The following is a 6,000-nucleotide window of genomic DNA, read 5'->3' on the forward strand; positions in this document are numbered from 1 at the left end:
CAAACATACAAACCATAGGGACCTCTGAAAGGAAGACTGACCCAAAGGAATGGAAGCACTACTGGAGAATATGATAAATGAAAATTTCCCAAGCATCACCAAATGTTCTGACACATTCCTTTTAGAGGGACATTGAACCCTGGGTCATCTCAATACAAAAAGAGCATCCTCAAGATACATTGTAATGAACCTGTCTAAAGTCAAGAAAAAGAAAATTTTGCAAGCCGCCAAGAGTATGTGCCAATTGATTTATATGGGCAGATCCACTAGGGTGACAGCAGACTTTTCAAGCCATAATAAAGTGGTCATCTACCTTTAACCTTCCTAAACAAAACAATATTCAGCCCATAATTCTGCACCCTGCTAAACTAAGTTTCAAAATTGATGGAGAAATCAAATCTTTTACTGAGATGCAAATATCAAGGAAATTCACTACAACAAGACCAGCTCTACAGGAAATACTTTGACTTGTTCTTCAGACTAATTGTCACAACGGACCAACAAAATTAAACACCCAGAAACTAAAGGAAAAAACCTAGTTTCCATAGTGGTTCAAAGTATAATACTAAGCAACAGACTTTCACACAATAAGATGAATACAGCACTATCACACTTATCAATTCTCTAATAAATGGAAATGGCTTGAATTCCCCATTGAAGAGGCACAGGCTGCCTCACTGGATAAAAAAAAAAAAACCATGCATATGATGTCTCTAGGAAACACACTTAACATTGAAGGGCAAAAGAAGACTCAGGGTTAAAAGTTGGAAAACAATATTTTAGTCAAATGGAAATCAGAAGGAAGGAGGGGTTGCAATCTTATTTTCAGATACAAGTGGATTTAAAGCAATTAAAGTTAAGAGAGACAACGATGGCCACTGTCAAGAGAAGAATACAGTAAGAGGATATTTCAATTCTAAATATATATGCACCCAACTTAAATGCTCCCAGATTTATGAAATGAACCTTTATTGGTCTGAGCAATATGATATCCTGTAATACCATAATATCTAGGGACTTTAACACCCCTCTGACAGAACTGGACTGATCCTCTAAACAGAAACTAAATGAAGATACAAAGGACTTAAATGTGACACTAGAACAAATGGGATTAATAGACACATGCAGAACACACCATCTCAAAGCTAAAGAATATACATTTTTCTTGTCAGTCCATGTAACATATCCAAAATTGACTATATCCTATGATACAAATTAAACCTCAACAAAATTAAAAGAATTAAAATTATACCTTGCATCTTCTCAGATCACAAGGTAATTAAGGCGGAACTAAACTCCAACAAATACATTCAGCCACACACAAAAGGATGGAAATCAAACAACCTTATGCTGAATGATAGTTTGGTCTAGGAAGAGATAAAGGAGTAAATTGTTAAATTCCTTAAACATAACAAGAATGAAGACACAAATTACCAAAACCTATGAGATATAGCAAAAGCAGTTTTCAGAGGGAAATTTATTGCATTAGATGCCTACATTTGAAAAACAGAATGAAAGCAGATTAACAAACTCATGAACCATCTTATGGAATTGGAAAAAGAACAATCTAATCCCAAACCCAGCAGAAGAAAAGAAATAACCAAAATTAAATCAAAGATTAATGATACTGAAAACAAAAGAATCCTTCAGAAAATTAATGAAAGTTAGTTCTTCAAAAAAAAAAAAATCAATAAGCCTTTAGCCAGATTAACTAGAAACAGAAAAGTGAAATCTCTAATAACCTCAATCAGAAACGATAAAGGGGAAGTAACAACAGATACCACAGAAGTGTAAGAGATTATTTCTGAGTACTACAAGAAACTATGCCCAGAAATGTAACAATGTAGAGGAAATGGACCAATACCTGGAATCACACCACATCCCTAGACTTAACCAAGAAGAAGTAGATCTCTTAAATAGACCAATGTCAAGCACTGAGATTGCAGAAACAATATAAAAAGCTTCCAACAAAATAAAAGCCCTGGACCAAATGGCTTCACATCAGAATTCTATCAAACCTTCAAAGAAAAGCTTGTGCCTATACTGCAGAAACTATTCCAAAACATTGAGAAGGAAGGAACCTTCCTCAACACCTGCCATGAAGTAAACATCACACTGGGACACAAACCAGGAAAGAATCCAACTAAAAAGGAGAGCTACAGACCAATTTCACTAATAAATATAGATGCAAAAATACTCAGTGAAATCTTAGCCAATAGATTACAGCTACACATTAAAAAATGTATACATCATGATCAAGTAGGCTTCATCCCATGAATGCAAGTTGGGTTTAACATACACAAATACATAAATGTAATTTGCTATATCATAGAAGCAAAAATAAACACTATATGATCTTCTCAATAGATGCAGAAAAAGCATTTGATAAAATCAGCATTCTTTTCCAACAAAATCTCTTAAGCAAACAAACATAGATGGTTCATTTCTTAAACTGATTGAAGCCATCTATGATAAACCCAGAGCCAATATCATACTGAATTGAACAGAAAGCTTTTCCCCTTCGAACTGCAACCAGACAAGAATGTTCACTATTGTCTTTAATATTCAACATAGTGCTGGAAGTTCCAGCCAATGCAATAAGGCAAGAGAAGGATATTAAGAGCATCCAAATGGGAGCAGAGGCGGTCAGATTGTCCCTCTTTGCCAATAGCATGATCTTGTGCTTAGAAAACCCCAGAAACTCAAGCACAAGACTCTTGGAAGTGATCAAGAAATACAGTGATGTCTCAGGACATAAAATTAATATCCACAAATCAGTAGCTTTTGTATATGTAAATAATAGGTAAGTTGAGAAGCATGTCAAGGACACAATTCCCTTCACAGTAGCTTCAAAGAAACGAAACATCTAGGAATATACCTAAAAAGAGAGGAGGAAGATCTTTACAAAGAGAATTATGAAACCCTAAGAAAAGTAGTGGAAGACATTTACAAAGGGAAGAATATCATGTTCTTGGATGGGAAGAATCCACATTGTTAAAATGTCTGTGCTACCCAAAGCAATCTACAAATTTAACATGATCCCCATTAAAATACCAACATCATACTTTGAAGAATTGAAAAAAATAGTACTTTGTTTTCTATGGAACTAGGAAAAAAAAACCATATAGTCAAGGCATTTCTTAGTAATAAAAACAAAACTGGAGACATCACTCTACCAGACTTCAGGTTATATTACAAGTCCACAGCAACAAAAACAGCATGGTATTTGCTCAAAAATATAGACATAGATATATGGATTAGAATAGAAAACCAAGAGATGAAACCAGTATCTTATTGCCATCTGACCTTTGATAAATCAAACAAAAGGATACACTAGGGAAAAGAATCCTTATTCAATAAGGCATTGGGAGAACTGGATAGCCACATGTAAAAGACTGAAGCTGGACCTGAACCTTTCACCACTTACAAAAATTGACTCCAGATGGATAAATATGTAAATCTAAGACATGAAATGATACAAATCCTAGAAGAAAATGTGGAAAAAACACTTTTGAGGTTGTCAGCCTGGGGAAAGATTTTATGAAGAGGACTTCAGTGGCAGTCTCAACAACAACAAAAATAAATTACTTATTAATTTGGACTTAAGTTAGCTGAAAAGCTTCTGCACAACTAAGGACACAACAATCAAAACAAATAGACAACCTTCAGAATGGGAAAGATATTTGCATGTTATGAATCTGACAATGGGTTTATAACTAGAATCTGCAGAGAACTAAAATTAATCAACAAGAAAAGAGCAAAAAATCCCATCTATCACTGAGCAAGAGACATGAACAGAACCTTCTCTGAATCACACAGACAAATGGCAATGGAAAAATGCTCATTGTCCCTGATCATCAGAGAAATGGAAATCAAAATAATCTTGAGATATCCTTAACCCCAGTGGGAATAGCCCATATCACAAAGTGTCAAAACTGCAGATGCTGGCATGAATGTAGAAAGAGGGGGACTTTTCCATTGTTGTGGGGCTGCAAAACTAATATAGTCTCTTTGGAAAGAAGTATAGAGAATTCTCAAAGAACTCAAATTGGACCTTCCATTTCATGCCACAAGCCCATTGGTAGGTATCTACCTAGAAGAAAAAATATTTTATTATAAGGACATTTGCACTAGATTATTTATCATAGCTTAGTTATAATTGCCAAGATGTAGAAACAACTTAAATGCCCACTAACTCAGGAATGAATGAACAAACTGTGTTATTGTATTAACCTGGATGGAGTTGAAACACATTCTTCTTGGTAAAGTATAATAAGAATGGAAAAGCAAGTATACTCAATACCAATATGAAGCCAGGAGATAACCTAATACACACCCACATAAGAGAAAAATTCAATTCAATTCAAGTTGGGGGAAAGGAACAAGGGAGAGGAGTGAGGGGAGGAGGGCGGGGGATTTGTGTGCTCCCACTTAATGGGCATGAAGTAAGGGTATATGGCACACCTCTTGGGTGTGTACCAATAGGGACTTTACCTAACAAATGCAAACCTTGTAACCTAATTATTTGTACCCTCACATTAAACTGAAATAAAAAAAAAGAAACAAGAAATAAAAAAGAAATAAAGACGCTTATTGTACCTTCAATGAATCCCCAACAATAAAAAAAATAAATAAATAAAGACATACACCCCACAAAACTAATGTACAAATGTTCACAGCACCATTCTTCTTAATAGCCAAAACATGGTAAGAAATGCCCATAGACTGATGGATGGATATAAACAAAATATGATGTAGCCACACAATGAAGTATTATTCCTTCCTTAAAAGGAATGTAATACTGATTTATACCACACTGCCAGTAAACCTTGAAAACATGTGAAGTGAAAGAAACTAATCACAGATCCACGTTGAGGAACAGTCCACAAATGTTCTTCTCAAAAGTGTCAGAATTATGAAAAACAGGGAAACTCTGAGGAACTATTACTCACTGCCGGGAACTACAGACAAATAATGACTAAATGTTGTATGTAAAATCCCAGATAGGATCTTGGAAAAGAAAAATGACCTCAGTGGGAAAATTAGTAAAATTAGAATGAGGACTATAGTTTAGCAAATATTAATAGTATTGTACATACGTTAATTTCCCAAGTTTTGATAGTTAGCTGTGGTAATATAAGAGTGGCATTAGGGAAAGCTGAATGAGGAATCTGTGGAAACTATGATTTTTGCAGTTTTTCTCTAAGCCCTAAATCAATTCAGCATAAAAAGTTTAAAAAGGGGGGGTTTGCATGATATGAATCTGACAATGGGTTTATAACTAGAATCTGCAGAGAACTAAAAAAAAGATAACAATCAATAATAATTATATTGCCAACCAACTTTTCCAAAGTTAATCTCTGACACAGAGTGAGGAGGAATAGAATTTAAACTTAAAAAGCATTTGTTCTTCCTTACCTTAATTAAATGGCAATAACCATGATGAAATGCCACAGCAGAAAGTTTACCTGACTACCTTTGGCACAAGTTTCCGACTAGGACACTCAACATATCCACAGATCCTAAGTGTGATAGAAATGGAAGTCATCCCAAGAGTGAGTTTAATGATTTCTTACAAGATTTGTTTGCTTCTTCAAAGTAATATGAATCAGCTGCCCTAATTAGACTGCATCATTTAAATCTATTTTGGATTTTCACATTAGTGTAATTAGAGCATAGACACATATATCATTTTAAAATTGATGCCAAGTCCAGGTGCCGTGGCTCACACCTGTAATCATACATTCTGGGGTGCGGAGGGGGGTGTGTGGGGGTGTAAAGTGGGTGGATTGGCTGAGCTCAGGAGTACAAGATCAGCCTGAGCCAGAGTAAGACCTGGTCTTTTAAAATAGCCAGGTATTGGGCCAGTCACCTGTAATCCTAGCTACTTGGGAGGCTGAGGCAAGAGGATCACTTAAACCCAAGATTTTGAGATTGCTGTGAGCTGTGATGCCACAGCACTCTGTGGAGAGTGACAAAGTAAAATGCTGTCTCAAAAAT

Source organism: Nycticebus coucang, chromosome 2 (genome assembly GCF_027406575.1).
Source record: "Nycticebus coucang isolate mNycCou1 chromosome 2, mNycCou1.pri, whole genome shotgun sequence".
Lineage (NCBI taxonomy): Eukaryota > Metazoa > Chordata > Mammalia > Primates > Lorisidae > Nycticebus > Nycticebus coucang.